Consider the following 16,968-nt stretch of genomic DNA (forward strand, 5'->3'; position numbering starts at 1 on the left):
CCACCCGGTTTAGAATGATTTCAAAAAGTTTGCTTCTCCTCTGTTTTTGACCAAAAATGAGGACTTCAGATTTTTTTTACAAAAACCTCGTTGTTCTATGTAAACATTTTTTCTTTAAGGAATGAAATATTTGTCATGAAACACCAAAGAAACTGGAGGCCCAATACATGGTGCATCGTGGGAGACGTAGTTTAATCTAAGAGGCCAAGCCAAATCCAATTTTAAAATTCTCAAGAGATGACAATATAGCATTCCAAATGAAAGCTTCTTGGGTTCTAACCTAAAAAATACTGCTCTATAAGGATGATAAACAATTTGTCAGGTCACTGAAACATTTTATAAGGGATGTATTCTTGTAGGGAAAATGAAATGAGCCCCTTTTCTCTTGTAGCCTTGTGAACTCAGCCCAAGGTCAGAACAAGTCCCCCCTGATTCCTTCATAAATCATCTGTAAAGAAGAACTACAACTATGGGACAGTTGGTTAGCCTGAAGGTAATTCCCAAACTAGAAGAGAATCCAGCTCTATCTCTAATGTAGCTGTGTCAGCTTTGGTACCAAGTTTTATCAGTAAAATAAACAGACACAACTGAATTGTACATGGATTCAATTGGCACTGAAAGTTCAGTTGTGCATCTGAAATATTGAAATCGAGATTGCATCTCTCTTTTAAATACACACATTGGAAATTAAGTTGTAATTTGAGAAGATAAGATTTTTATATAGTCATTTTTCTGGCTCTAGCTATCAGTAGCTTTAAAAAGTATTTTATAAATAAAGGGATGTAGTGTATTACAACATGCAGTGGTACATTTGGGACATGTAACACAAACCTTAATGAAAGTTCACAAGAATTTAACATGCAGAAGTTATTTTAAATTCACAGTATCTTATCTATTTTCAGGTTTTTTTTGAATTGCAAAATGCAATTGGGATGTCTTAAGAACTAATTCTTTGCCAAATTTAATTTGTTTCCATATTAAAGGCATTTTCCAGTTACATGAAAGCATCTGAAACCATTAACTGTTGTTATATTTTTAACTTTAAAGCTTTCATAATGCTGCCAAGAGTGTTTTTTACAAATTTTGGAAAAATTATTTATCTCTAGTACAAAAACTACCACAATAAACCCTTTTTTTTTTTTTTTTTAAATTATCTTTTCTGGCCCGAGGGGTTCATAATAGTTTTGAATGAAACTCCCCATGTAACTGGGTGCTCTGATGAATGGGGGCTTGGGGCCAGAAATCCCCATTTGATTACTGGACCCTGCTGAAACAGGAGTGAGTGGTTACACAGCACAGCAGCTGCTGTGCTGGGCACGATGTGTCGGTGGGATGGAGGCTCCTACTGTAGGTCCTGAGAGAGGTAAATCCCTAAGGAAAGACCATGGTCCCCCTGGGGCAGAACAACTTTTTATTTGCTACGGTTTCTACATGTCCTCTGTTTTTTGGAAGAGGAATAAGATTGGGTCCAGGACACACAGTGAACGTGGATGAAAGGCATGCTGCTGTCATGAGCAAGACTGAATGGAGATGGGCATCAAGGGGAAGCTGTGAAAGTACATGGAAAGTGGAAGCATTGAGGAAAAGAGGAGTATAAATGGCGTCCAGTGGGGACCTGTCCTAAGGACAGCTCTTTTCTCATCAAAGAATGATGATGGAAAAACTCTTGAGTGCCTAGAGGATGTGGCAGAGCAGAGCTTGCAGACCCAGATCTGAGCTCTTTTCTTGTATCTCTAAAACAAAATCATCCCAACTAACACCCCAAACTGGCAGTGGCCAAGCAGGTTGTTATCCATTGGTGAGCTGTGCAGCAGCAGGTGATTTTTGAGCTGCTGCTGCAATGTGTGAAACAGCAATAGCTGACTTCAGACAGGACAAAGTTGCACAGACTGTGGAGACAATTGGAGTTGTGCTGCCTGGTGCTTCAGATCATGCAGCAAATGCTCGACATCAAGTCACTCTAGTTATACTGCTCCCATTTCACCCTGTTCCTCAGTCTGACCCTTGTTTAAAGAAAACATAATTTATTTGGAAGGCTTGAGTCATACTTTTCCCTTTCTCCCACTTGTTTAGCAGAGTGTATGCAATACTCGGGAGGCAACAGATGAAGACAAGGGAGAACTGGCTGTAACAAATGACTGCATCCTCACAGCACACTTTGGCAGCACAGACCTTGGGAGATTTCTGATTGTGCCTTCCTGTGACTTGCTCAAGATGGAAGGGCGTGAAAGGGACATTGTGTTCCTGGAACAGACATGGAGAGAAAATGATAGGGAGCACACTCTCTGTCAGGAGACGCACTGCTGTGTGAGAATGCAGTAGAGGCTCATGACAGGTCATGTTGTGCTACATAGGTGTAGATGAGAGAAGATTTTGACCCATGTTTCAGAATAAGTACACATGTGCATGCTCTGGATCAGGGAGCATTTTTTTGCACTGCTGGCTAACACGGCATGTCCTACAGAGTCCTTACTGAAAGGGCAGGAAGGCATATGTGCCCACCCAACAGGCAAGTTCAAATTGTCTCCTCCTTAGTTGCTTAAAAATAGTTCAAAAATAGATGCCTTAAATGCTGTTACTCCAGCAGGATTACTCAATAGTGAATTTAGCTTTGGATTCTCTCCATGGCCACAGTCTTAATTTTAACTCCTCATGAAAGAATGCCACAAGGCTTCTTTTCCATCTGATTTTGGTGGGGAAAGGAAAATCTTTTGCAGAAGCTGGGACAAATGAGTAGTATTCAAGATTTTTCACATCATGTTTCCTTAAAGAAGGCAGAGGAAGTGCATAATTATTTGGAAAATAATTTGGCAGATTCTTCCCACTGCTAGGCTGTTTAATGCATCATCCCATCACGCTTAAACCATTTAGGGATCACTTTCCGTTTTTGATTACACCTGAGATGGTTCACAGAAATTGTTTTGACAAGGCCTAGCTTTCTGTTACTGAGCTGTCTGATATTTTTTCTAATGAAAAGATTAAACTTGAGTAAAACAGTTTTTCAAAAATCTTTGAGCCTGCAGATATTCCTAACAGGGTAAGCATTTGCTCTCCTTCCACTGCCTGTTGTGAAGAGCCCGGTATGTTCAGGTGGTTTAACAAAAGTTCAACACTTTTTCAGATTGAAACCTTTTTACAAAGAGGAGGAGATGCAGAATACTCTGGTACAGATTCTAGTCTTATTCAAATTAATCCTAAAATAATTGGAGTAACAATGCATAATCCGCAAACTGTTCAATACACTAGGTCTACTATTTTCTGTTGAATTTACTCCAACTAGGGAAAGAGCACTGTGTATTTTTTGGCACTAGCTTTTCTGGAAAATGAAATAAGTGAAACTATTCTCACAGAGAAGGGGATGGGGAATGGTTTCAGGACCTCAGATTTTGTAATGCAGTTCTTTAAGAAACTGGCAGTGAATGAATACCTGTGCTCATTTAGACAATAGCAAGATTTTGTAAGTTTTCTGTTACTTAAGGTCTAATTCCCACTGAAGTTAAAGTTGAAATGAGTTTCTCAGCCTGTGGTGTAGAGTATTTGTCAAAAAGGCTCGGTAAATCCTTGTGTATTCTGTGCTGTCTGTAGTTCAGTGTCTCCTTCTCCAGCCTTTTCTAGACCTCAGGAGCTGGGGACATGAAGACTTCTGGCATTCTGAAGATATCGGTTTTAGCTTCACTTAAATACAACAAAGATTCACTGAAGTTGTCTACTTTATTTTAAAAAATGCTCATGAATCATAATTAAAAGCATTCTGCAATTCTGTGAGTTTAAAAAGTACCAGCTTGCTTAGCTGGGTTATTATACAGTACGGAGCTTGTTTTGAAAAGATTTAATATGTGAGCCTGCTGAATGTTTGGGCATATTCAGCAACACACATACACAATGCTGCTCTTTTTATTAATAGAAAACTCACTTGACACAACATGCACCAGTGTTACCTTTCTGACACAGATTTAGATGGCTTTGAAACCTCCTTTCAGGGTTTTATGTCTGCTCTGTACATAAGGTGAAGAGCCAGATTACAGAAAAAAAATCACTGATAGATGTCTTTCCAGGGGATTTTGGCAAGAGTCATTGCTATCACCAATACTGTTTCTGATACCACTTGCATCCATTGCCACAACCTGTCAAAACAGGTGTATTTATAGGCCTTGAGGGACAAGAAATCATTGTACAGCATTTTCCATCAAGTTTCCAAGGACTGAGACTCAAAGGATTTTAATATGTTTCCAGGGATTACTTAGCCATGCTGAGTATTTCTGTGTTCTCTTTAGCAGTCAATGTCCCGCTTCTGTACTAGGTCGTAGAAAAAAAAATGTTCTACTAACGAAATCATCAACAAAATGCTGGTTGGCTTCAGAAAAAGTCACAAAAATATTTAAATTCACATCAGAGAAAACTGGCATGAGAGCTTACTTAACACTATGAATTAAGTTAAATGAAGAAGTAGTGCACCAGTGTGATTCATCAGGAGTACTTTGCTTAAAAAGTATGTGCCTTGCATTGAGATATTTTTTCGTGCTCTGTCTTGGCAGCAGTTAAGCTCTAGGGTACTAGAGGCTGCCTACTCCTTGTAATGGTTTGGAATAGTTAATGGTGTTGAGTTCTGGAAGAGGAAGAATCCCACTAATTGTGCAATCCTCCTGGCACTAGGGTTTGGCAGGACGTCCTCACAGTGAACCTACGCTGGGTGTGCCGCCCTTTGTAGAGTGTGATGCACAGCTTCGTGTGCCTCAGGCTGCAAGAAATAATAATTTTCAGCAGGGTGAGGGAACTTTAGTGCATAACTTTTCAGGGCTAGCATGACAATCGTGACTTTTGAGGAGATTTATGTTTACTGTAATGCAGTATCCCACTTTTCCAAAAATTTTTAGCGGTGATGGTGGTGAGTGATAAGGAGACAGTAAAGCAAGTTGAGTTAATGAATGTAGTCCTAAGATTATAAAGGATTTCTTTAAAGGTGAAGTGCACAGGAAAGGAATATTTTTCACTTTGTTTTAAAAAGAGAGATTAATGCAAGTTCAGGAAGGGAGTATTCAGTTGTATCGATATGTGAAGAAGGTGCCTCTTTTGGCATAATCCCAGATGGAAATAGTGGATCATGATAATGGCATTTTAATTCATAGTTTGTCAAGACATTATTAAGTGGCAATTAAAGTGGCTCAAGTGTTCCAGCACACAGGTTGCTGAGGGCCAGCAGATGATAAGACCAAGATAAAAGAAATTGAAATGCAGATCTACATTGTCTATGAAATGGTTGTGACAATACAAGTAACTTAATCTTGTTTGATGTTACTTCCATAAACTCCTATTCTCAAGAAAGCTGCATGCACAGCTCTTTTACTTCTGTGAATAGGGAATTGTAGTCTTCTTCCATTTTTTACATCAAATGGTTAGCTTACAGCCTTGTTCGTATTTGCTCCAAGAGAAGAATGAACAAAAGTTTTCCTCTGGCTACAAGCCTTCCACCCTTTGGAAATGTTCTCTTGACTATGAACAATTTTTTCTTGGTGTCTTTTATAAATAGGAGCAAAAATTTCCAATGAGGGAAGTTCTGGTTGTACGCGCGAGAACTGAAAGGTGCTTTCCAGGGGGAGTGTGTACTCTTCCACAAAATCTGGGAGAAGACTGGGGAACTGTGCCTGGAGGGAGTGTATTGTGCCAGCTGCAGCCTCAACTCCAAAACTGTTTGATTTGGCTGGTAGTACTGAGACTTCATGTCCTTTCCCATCCACCCCCTTTTTAAACTTGCTCCCATACATACTGCCTTGTACCTTTGTCCTGTTTCTTTTCCTAAGTGTCTTCTTAATTCCAAGCCTTTTAGTTTAGTGTAACCTTGTGAAAAATGACAAAATGATCTCTTCCAGGGTGTTTGTTTCTTCCAAGGATGATGATTTTTATATCATCTGAAGGAAAAATATTCTGCCTTGTCTTTGTTTGGTTAGCCAGACAGCTCTTCTATTTGAACAAATCTTGAAAAAATAATTAAAATGCAAAACAAATACATATTTTTTCTCTTTTTGATGGACCCTCACTTCTGCATTTGTCCCTGTAGGCTGCGAGTAGCAAGAGAGATCTCTGGCTAAGTGGGTTTTCAGTAGAAGAAATAAAATTGATTTGCACTATGTAGCTAGCTGATGATTTTTTTCTTTTATATTATTGGAAATATCAAGAGTTCAGGGAATATTCACTGTGTCAGCAGCCTTGTGCCTAATGAGGTTGTTTGGACTCTGCTCTCTGAGCCAGAGTAAAATCTTTGAAACATGTTAGTCACAATTTAACTGAAAGTGGAGGAGGTTTTTAACAGTGAGCTTTAAGTAAACTGCATCTTTTTGAATTTCCTGGGCAGCTGCCTTTCTCCCTTTGATGTACTGTGCCTGGTGATGCTGTTAATGAAATGCATAATTATGTGTTATATAATAAAACAGACCTAACATGAAGGTGCCTAATAGATTATAATGATGTGGAGGCCTGAGAAACTTAAGACTATTGGGGGCTGTTGAAAAGTTCCTCTGGTGACAAAGATGATGTCTAAAGAGGATTGAATAACTGTGCTGATAAATTAATTGTAGTCTCTTTGTGTGTAAATTACATTTTTGAGGATTTTGTATATAGAGAGATTATTGAAAAAGAAGTAGGTACAATTTACTAGGCTGCTGATGTATGAAGTGTCAGCACTGAGTGCTTCCAGTGCCTATTAGAGCTGCTGGCTTTGCATAGATGGGTGCCCTAGGCAAAGACATTTTTGGCACAGCCTCTCTCACCCGTAGGATCAAAAGGAACAACAACAAAAAAAAATCTGGCAATATGCACAGAGAGTAAATTGCATCCTAAAGAGCAGCCCCTAGAATGCAGTCTTGGAATGAATATCGATAAATGAAACATCAGGCTTTACAGCTGTAGAGTTGTAGGCATTTTGTGATTGCCCCAAACTTCCCTCCCTCCTTTCTCTGCTTTTGTCACCTATGTTTTCTCTCTCCCTCTGTAATAATCTGTATAACTTGCTCCTTTCTGAGATCCTTTAGGAGCTGGTTTGTATACATAGGCATTTTTCAAAGGACAGGGTGTAAAAGCTTCCTGCCCATGACCACATGGGCTCCTGATGGTGCTGGGCTGTGGCTGGGCTTGCTTGGCTGCTGCTCTGGGCTCACAAGGGCTTGTCTGCTGGGAGAATTAACATGCAGGGAGCTCCAGCATGGATTTACAGCCTGCTAGTTGCTTGGCACTAATTCCCTTGGGTGGATGATTCTAGTACCTACTAAGAGTGCTTTTGCACAGGTTAGCTTCAAGAGTGCCTTTGTGTGAGTTAGGCTGGCTCCTTTTTGAAGGTGAAACATGCTGTTTTTCACTTCCCAAGCACCAAGGGTACCCAAACGGGCTGTTAGTGCAGAGTAGCTAATATGCAGTAAATTCACACCTGAGCTCACTGAGCATGAGCTTCCCCACGCAGCTGAATCCCGAGGCTCTGCACTTTGTCTCTCTCAGCAGGGAGCAGATGGCCCTTCTCTAAACAGGGAATGCCAATAAAGCCTTATGAGGAGCACAGATATGTGTGCATGAAGTTTCGTGCCTGTCCATGTGCTTATATGAGATTACTTGAATCTATCACAGTTCTTGAGTTAACTTCTGCTTCTGTGATTTTTGTTAAGATACCCTAAGGAGAACTTGGCTGCTGAATTACCATCGTCCTTGCCATTAATAGACTGGAGTCTTAGCTGCAGGTTTTGGTGATTTCTTCCTTCTTCCTCAGCACTAAGACAGCATACATTTTATTATATGAATCACTGCATCTTTTGTGTGTAAATCTTTATTTGTTGCAATTCCCTTTCCCAGAATTTATTTGAACTCTCAATAATGGTTTTCTCTAGCTCTCTGAGTATTTGAATGTGAAATTAAGTCAATTTTCAGATAAGACTGCTTTAGGCTGGGGTTCATAAATAAGTTGATCTATAATTAGTGCACAACTTCACTTTATCTTAAGATCACATTATGGGTTAAATTTCTGTGCAAAGTTTTCTTGATATTTTATAGATTATTTTATCTGGTTTTATGCTTATGCTTCAAATATATAATTGATTTTTAAGTCATCTGCACATTTTCTTTATGTTTTTTCCTCCAGTATTGCCTATATCCAAGAAATTCCATCTATAGTGAGAGTTCAGAAGAACTCTGCAGGCACTATTGTGGCCAAAGTTTAAATTTACTTACATACAAAAGATATTGCTCAAAATGCTTTTAACATGTCTTTTAAAAAATGACCTCAGCCATCCTAGCCTGCCAAAGATAAACAGCATTTCTTCTCGACAGGCGTTAACCCTTGGAGGAAGTGAAGTCCAGCACTGAACTCAGAGGCACTTGCTCTGAGCATTCAGAGCAGAGGGGACCCATCCTCCCTCCAGATCCCAGTGCTCAGGAAGGCTGCAGGGCTGGGGAAAATCAGCACAAGCCTCAGGGTTTCTCAGTCACAGATGTAAAATGCTGGCTGAATGTTTCTGACAATAAAGGAGGAGGGTCTGGGCCAGGTCAGCTTGACTGTTCTTCCTAGAGGATAGAAGGGTAGGAGGAATGGATAAAATGGGATGAAAACCAAGAAAAGGTGACTGGAGAGCCAAGCTCTGGTTGTGGCTGTTCTGAAGATATTCTGTATAGGTTAAAACAATCACTTGAAAGTATTTTTCAGAGTTTAAGTTTCAAGTTTATATTCAGAGTTTCAGTGTGCTTTTATAGCTTTTTATAGTAATTTTTGCTGTTGGTTTTATTCCAGAAGAGTTTCCTGTAGCAAGATACTTTAAAAAAACCTTAAAAGGAATCCACAGTAAAGGAGTATCCATCTGTGTGAATGAGTTGCAGCAGATAAGATGAAGCAATTCTTAAAATCCCACAGTTGCTGTTTTCCTTTCAACTGACATGTTCCTGTTTTTAAATAAAACAGTTGAATGCTAGGTTTAAAGAGAAATTCAAAGAATGCTGTGGTGTTATTGGAAATCTCTGGCTATGTCCAAGCAGAAAGAACAGTTGCATGACTCTGTTGTACATGGCTGACCAGGACATATGAGTCCTTTGTTGGGAGATGCTGTAAATCACCCTGAATGTTATCTTTTCAAATCCAGAACAGAGACAGAAGGAGGGTGAAAATTTGAGTCTGGATAAATTTCCTACAGCTTATCATGCAGAAATGTGTTTATTGGCATTCTTTGAATGTAGATATTTGAAGTGCCTAACAATCTCTAACTGATGAAGTCTATTAAATGGCCATGTGCTGTAATTTACTTTGTCTGAATTGGAGAAAAGTTCCTGGGCAAAAGCGTCTTAGTCTTATGAGGACATGTTGCGTATTTAGTCCCAGGGTAATTGCTAATGAATATACCTGTTTAATGCAATGCAATGATAGGGGAAATAATGGGATGTGAAAGGAGATGGCAATTTTCACTAAAAAGCCTTAGTAAGGCATCCTAAGGAGAATATTTCTGTGCAGTGGTTTTCACTATAAAAAATATTTGACTTCAATTTGAGTGTGAGACTCACTTCATTGTGGGTCTAAACAGCATTAATTACATTCACATCACTCTGTTTTGGGTGTAGGAGGATTCTGAGTCCTTTATTCAAAGGCAGCTGTAGTGGTGTGCTTTAAGTCACTTCCACCACAGGCGTCAGACATTTGCAGTAGCAGGTCAGGTGAATTTAGTCTACCTTTGTGCTCAGTTACAGTGCTTGTATACAACCATGGAGGTAAAACAAATTAGCTCAAGGGTAATAAAGGATTAAAACATACTACATACCTCACCACTCATCTGAACATACAGTCACTACACAGGGAGCAAGGACAAGTGTACTTAGAAGAGGCATTTTGGGTGAGATACCATAATTTGTGCATATGATTTTCTACAACCAGAACTTCATGCCAATTCATAGGTTTGTGGCTGTGGGGACAGGGACCCATGCACCATGCCTTGCATGCCCAACATTGTTCTGCATGGTGACTGATGTTCCTTCTGCTTGATCTCCTGAGCTGGACTTCTGCTGGAAGCTGCTTCATTCATCTTCTGGCATCCTTCAAGACAATGTTTGTACAAGGAGCTTGTTCTGTCAGGAAGCAGGAGTGAGGGAAAACAATTTTATATCTCCTAAGCTCAGCAAGAAAGAAAAGATATTTGGATTTGTTTGCATTTTTAAATATTTGTCACAATGCCAAGCTATTTCAAGCAATCTGGCTATTTCATCTCTACTTACTATCCTCTTCTACATCAGAATTATCATAAACCATCTGAAATATGGGAATCAGATGTCAGTTTTAATGTAAGAGTCATGCTTCAAGCTGACAGGGATGGGAGGGGGAACTGTCACTGCATCAGCCAAGATTCTCTTGTGGAAGTGTTGATTGATAACCTATACCTGGAAAAGGAGGAGGTTGCTTTCCATTCCCTTGTGAAAGAGGTAGGTTGTCCTGTGCAGCCATTGCCTTCATCTCCAGGTATATGAAAAAAAACCCCAACCCAAACCTGCAAAGTCCTTTGTTCTGTTTTTTCTTTAGGTAGAGCTCACAAATGATATCCAGTCCTCCTCATTGATGGTGCTGGCTGTCATATTGGCCAAGATGGTTGGTAACTTGTTCAGCAAGTTCCCTCATGAAGCTGAGATGCATTCCCTACTTGGATGTGGAACCTTCTGCTCCTTACAGGCGAAAATGGTGAGATCTCTCATGACGCTGAGCTGTAATTTTTCTGTGCCGTGTTTTTTGCAGAGGCTGTGTGGGTTCTCTGAGACCTGGGGCTTAGAGAGAAAAAGGGAAAATGGAGACCCTGATCCTGAACAAGTTCCCCTCTTTGCTGTACAAAAAGAATGCAAATCTCCTGTTCTCTTCAGGCTTATGGTGGGATCTGAATTACCAATGCAGTCCTGAGAGCAGTAAGTGCTCCGTAAAGCCCAGCTGGATGATGTTTGTTAGTGGTCCGATTGAGAATCCAGTGGGGGTTTTCACAGACCATTGTCACTGTTTCTTGTGAGCAAAAGCTGTAGAACAGAGGAAAACAACAGAGTATGATGGAGTATGGTTTGACTTCTGGATGACTGGTCTGGGATTCCTGTATTTTGGGTACCATAAGATGTACACTTTCAGGTGGTGATTCCTGCCATCCAAGGACAGCAACTAAAGGGAGGTAAGAAGAATTGTTCTCTGGAAATGCTTGCATTAAGACTAAATGAATAGCTTGGAAAAAAGTTGCATCCTTTATTTTTTTAATCTACATTAATCCAACATGTGTTGTCTTTCAGTGTATGAACCAGTTTCCAAAGCTTTTTCATGGCATTTATGCCAGGTAATATGCACCTTTTCCTCTCCTAAGTGTAAGTACTGGGTCTGTATTTATCCTCGGTAGTGACAACTCTGTAATACTGTCTTCTATAAAATAATTAGCAGAAATGCTGGTTCTTTGAGATGTTCTTTAGGAATTAATTAGGTATATATCCACAGCCAGAGCTCTTTGCAGGACACTTCACTTTTCTCCCATTACTGAGGTCTACTGGACAACCTTTTAGCTTCAAATGACCCTCTAGAAAAATAGAATGTTGGCGACTCACTTTGTCCACATTTTCTTCCAAATGTAGCCATGTCTGAAAGGTTTTAATAAGCACATTGAATGCTGGGTATAATCTAACTATTTATCATGAGAGGAAAAATTGCCAGCAATGCAGTAGGAGGAAATAAAAACAATCTGTGACATTATGGATGACTTCTATATGTACCACGGCAGATAAAACAGAAGGGAAGAAGCCATAAAGTTTCCCATGGTATTCCAATTAGATGACAAGCTCATGGAAAGAATTATAACTGCTTTTCTGGTTCAGAGTGAGGTCCTATTCACTTGAAGGACACATATATATACACATATATATATATATATAATTTCATTTTCCTCCCACTCCTTTTTTTTCTCTGCAAGTGCATTACAGAAAGTTTCTGGATAACCTGATCACAGATTATACCAATACGGTATAGCAAAATACAGAGCATCACATCTTGGTAAGGATTTTACAGCTTTACAGACTGCCAAGTTTTAGCCTAAATCCTCTTAGACATAGTCTGAATAGGCTGATATATATCTCAAATAGCAGATGTAGTTGCTAAACTGCTCTCCATCATATTTAAAAAGTCATGACAGTCAGGTGAAGTCTTTAGAGACTGGAAAAGGGAAACTTCATATCTATTTTTAAGAAGGATGAAAAGGCAGGCCCCAGCAACTATCACAGACAGTGGAATTGTAACCTCAGTAAGTTTGTGGATTATGAAAAGTTGAGTAGTGCTGTTTGTCTGCTTGAGGGAAAGGATGATGCCATCCATAGGGGCCTTGGGAGGCTTGAGGAGTGGGCCACTGTGGACCTCATGAAGTCCAACAGAGTCCTGCACCTGTGCTGGGACAATCTCTGGCGTCAGTACAGACAAGGAAATGAATGGACTGAGAGCAGCCTTGCAGACTTGGGGATACTGGTTGGCAAAAAATCAGATGTGAGCTGGCAATGTGTAATTGCAGCCCAAAAAACCAGTTTTATCCTGGACTGTGTAAAAAGAAGTGTGACTAGCAGGTTTACTCTGCTGTTGTGAGACCCACCTGGCACACTGAATCCAGATTTGGAACCCTCAGCACATGGATCTCTTGGAACAGGTCCAGAGAAGGTTCACAAAAATGATCAGATGGCTGGCACACCTTTCCTTTTGAAGAAAGGCTGAAAGAGTTGTAGTTCAGCCTGGAAAAAAGGCTCTGGGACACCTTGTTGCAGCTTTTTAATACTTGAAAGGGACTTACAGGAAAGATGGAGAGAGACAGAGAGACTTTTTGTCTGGGTCTGTAGTGACATGGTAAGGGTCAACAGTTTTAAACTAAAAGAGAATAAGTTTAGATCTGACATAAGGAAGACTTATGATGAGAATGCCTCATCCCTGGCAGTGCCCAAGGCCAGGTTGGGTGGAGCAACCTGATTTAGTGGAAGGTGTCCCTGCCCATGGCAGGGGGTTAGAACCAGATGGTCTTTAAGGGCCCTTCTAGCCCAGACCATTCTATAAGTATATGACTCTATGTCCCTGGTCTCTCCAGCATACTTCTTGGATGCTCTGTTACCTTGTTATTCTCTCAAACAAATGAAACTTCACCATTCAGCCACTTTAGACCTCTGGGATTTGGATTGATCCCCATCTCTCTTATACTTGGGCATCCTAAACCCTGAATAGTGACTCAAGAGATTTCTGGTCTGCCTCTTAAAGTAAGATATAATAATTGAAACAAATTATGAGGCCTAACATGAAGTATTTGTAAGAATTCCGAGCCCTAGATCTTGTTATTTCACCTAGCATGGGCAACACACAGATTAAGACAAGACAGTAAAAAAAGTAGTCTCTTTACACGTTATCTCTCTTTCCTATTGCTTCTGAGCATCCTTGAAACTTCACCAGAAGTTCTTGAGCAGAAATTCTACAGAAAGGTGTCTGACAATGAACTTTTCTGTCCATGTGTTTTCCCTGTGAACCAAGGTTTCTCTTTCTTTTTTTCTCTCTGACTGATCCTGCAGCTAACAAGATGCTGTGGGAGCCTGCCTATTTGCTTCTTTAGTCTTTTATCTCAGTGACCACACAGTTTATGTAAGGCTTTGCTGTTTGAAAGTTCCACTTATTTGCTACACTTTAGTAGTATTTTTATCTTCAAATGCCTGTACTCAGATGTCATTTTGCAGAGGCTGTCTTCTTTCTCTGGTGGTACAGCTTGGTTGAGGGTTTGTTGCACTGGGAAAGTGTGAGTGACACAGTTAAATTCGTGCCAGGTTCTGCATTTTCTTTGTTCAGTATTTTCCTGAAACATCACAAAATGTATAAACTGTGTATTGCTGGATTCTCCAAATCAAAACAAGGACAGGGGTTAGCTATGTCGGAACTGGTAGCTAGCATGTATTTATAAACAGGTGATAAATTATATTTGTGTATGCAGAGTGAAAGATTCAGATAACTAACAGCTTGCTTAAATGCTGCATAAATTTGGATCCTTCTTCAATAGAAACTGAAAAATCTTGGGTAAACCTCACCTGGTTGGTAGCAGAGAAGAAAAGTGACAGACTCAAAAGAACATGGGATTTTAGGTCCTCAGCACTGATACTGTCAAAGTGTGGATCTTCTCTTAGTTCTTCATTAGTGTTAAGGATGATAAGGCCTTCTGTGTTTGATCATCTTGTTGATTCCTCTTACAGGTCTGGATAATATCCCCAGGCTGAAAACATGCCACACACTGAATGGAGAAACAAAAACAGCCCTTAGATGAACAAGGTGGGGGGGCAGCATCAAGGCCCAGCTCCACAAAGGAATGTGACTCCCAACTGCTGCACAAATCAGTGGGTACATTGAGAAGCCACATTATCTACACACTGACTGCGAAGACATCTCTGTAAATACTGTTACATACAAAACTGGTGGAAGCGAGACCTGGCTCTTCAGTGGTATTTCACTGCCTAATTTGTATTTAAGCACTGTCATCTCTGGATGCTCTGCTTCCTATGGAGCAGGGAGGCTTAAGATTTGTTTTCTTAATACTCATTATATTTTTGGAACCTCATTGATCACCATGCCTGTTTTATTCCGTGCTCTGGGTGATAAGGCTCCAAACACAGCTGTATCTAGTACAGGACTGCTACAGTGCACTATGATTTCCAGCTACATTGCACACCACTGTAAACACCCCCCCTTATAAAATCTGGTTCACTGGAGCACTCAAAGCTGCTGGCTGCCAGGGAATGTTCCTTAATGAGGGTAAGGAGTACTTGAACACATCTATGACTTGGCAACCCTTCCTGCTTTTTATAAGCTACTATACACTTCAGAGAGAAAATATCTTAGAGGCTACTTTTTAATGGGACAAGTTTACTTAAGAGCTGAGTGGAGTTGGTGCCAGTAGTTCTGTTTTGTTCTAGCTTAATATTAGCCTTGTCAAAGTTCTTATAGTGTCTCCTGGGTGTTTCTGTATTGCATGCCATATAAAACTGGTTTTGGGAGCCAAGAATTTTGGCTGGAATATATATTATAGTGGTCTCATTATATTTTTCTAAAGTGTATCAGAGGTGGCCCTATATTAAAGATCCATAGAGCAAAGCTGATTTTTTTTTCTTTCTCCCTTCTAGTTTTGCCTTAGCCCACAATGCAGACATAGGATCCAGAATATGAGCCAACCCAAGTTTGAGGGTTATTTGGGTTCCAAGGTCTTGGTATAGCCTGTAATAAAATTTGGGTAATTAGTGATTTTTTTTTTTTTAGATGATACCTTGGATTTGAAAGTCACCAGACTTTTGGGAGGGTGCTTTTGGTTTGGGCCTGCACTAGCAACTACTACATGAAAAGATTCCTTTCTCATCTTGCTGACATAAGTATTCACTCAAAGACAGCTTGCCAACATGGTGCAACATGTGTGCATCCTGTCTTGCCTCTTTGAGGAGATTTGTGTTTTATGATTCCTTGGTGCTTTCTTACTGACAGACATCATTAGGTAGTGGACTTGGCAAAGTTTTTGCATCGAGGGCATCCAGCCCATTCTTTTCTGGATGTTTGTGGGGGAAGCTGGGTCCTTTTCTGGCTACACAAAGGAAAAAGGGAGCTGCTGTAACGAGGCCATGCTTTGTCTCAGGAGAATCCTGGCTACCACAGAAAAGATGGAGAGAAGGTGTTGAGATGTGGGTGAGATTTGTTAAAATTATGTTTGGGCTTTAAGCCTATGTCAGGTTTAAGAAAACATGGTAAAGAACCATTTTTATTCCTTTTTTTTGCCTAGTCTCCTGTGCTGGGTTTTGAGTTTGGGGTGATCCCATTACCCGAGAAGCAGCTGTGTGAGCCATAAACAGTGGAATTGAACCCCTGACAAAAATACTGTGGCAGAACCAGAGCAGCAGAGCAGCCTTGCCTTGGTTTCAGTGTGGGGCTGTTGGTGGTGCCCATCTGGGATGGGTGGAAGGATACATTGCTCCCTCCTGCACCTGCAGCAGCTCTGTGGGGCAGCCCAGCGTGTCTCCCTTTATGATCCTCTTAACCTGGCCAGGGGCTTATGCCAGCTTGCTTCACTGTACACCAGCCTCCAGACTGTGCTTGCATGCAGGTTATCCAGAACTGCTCCTAAAAGCAGCAAAACAAAGAGAAGAGTTGGTGCACATGGATCTGTGTGAAGAAGGTTAATCTGAGCATGAATGGAAGGCAAACCTCCAGCTGGGCAGAGTTACTGCTGTATATTAACCCAAATATTTATGTTATGGAGGCATGCTTTTCTGACAGGTGGTGGTAAACAAGGCTACTTAGCTCTGTAGCTTTCAGGAGACTTGATTTTCTCTCTTTATAGGAATTTTGGTAAAAACCCCAAAACTCAGTGACACTGAATGAGCTTCAAAGATGAACTAATGGGTCTTTTCAGCTTTAATCCTCAGAGAACAGAGACATGATTTCCACTGCTAAATTTCACCCCAAATTTCAAATTTTTCATGAAGTGATTTCAGTGTCCAAATCTACTAGGAAAAAAAGTCACATGCAAACAGTTTAATTGTATAATTGTGAATATTCAAAGGAGACAGAGAGGCTATATGGAGGGAAGCAGGAGGAGTTCTGTTTTCAGGCCTGCCCCATTTTCTCACATTGCTTTGGCCAAACCAATTCATTTTTAAATATTCTCAGTTACAGAGGAGAAAACAATGCCTCCATGCCTCATGTGGCTTTCAGTGTCTGTTGTCTTTGCCAAGTATTGTCAATTTCTTAAACAAAAGCCTTATGTAAAGGCAAAATTTCTCATCAACTCTAGAAGATGATTTTACCTGCTCTCGTTTTGACTGTTTAATGAAGCTACTAGTTAAAGGTACTACATGAATCAAAATGATTTTATTTATTTAGATTGGTGAAACCATAAAAAGAAGCCCAAAATTCCAGTTGCATTACTGTTTATTTTTAGAGCAGACTCTGAA

General features: G+C 40.2%; 1 pseudogene; it reads left to right on the forward strand.

Annotated features, from left to right (window-relative positions):
- LOC116996800 overlaps nt 1-16,968 on the forward strand; it is a 77,457-nt pseudogene that overhangs the window by 34,131 nt on the left and 26,358 nt on the right.

Source organism: Catharus ustulatus, chromosome 1 (assembly GCF_009819885.2).
Source record: "Catharus ustulatus isolate bCatUst1 chromosome 1, bCatUst1.pri.v2, whole genome shotgun sequence".
NCBI classification, from domain to species: domain Eukaryota; kingdom Metazoa; phylum Chordata; class Aves; order Passeriformes; family Turdidae; genus Catharus; species Catharus ustulatus.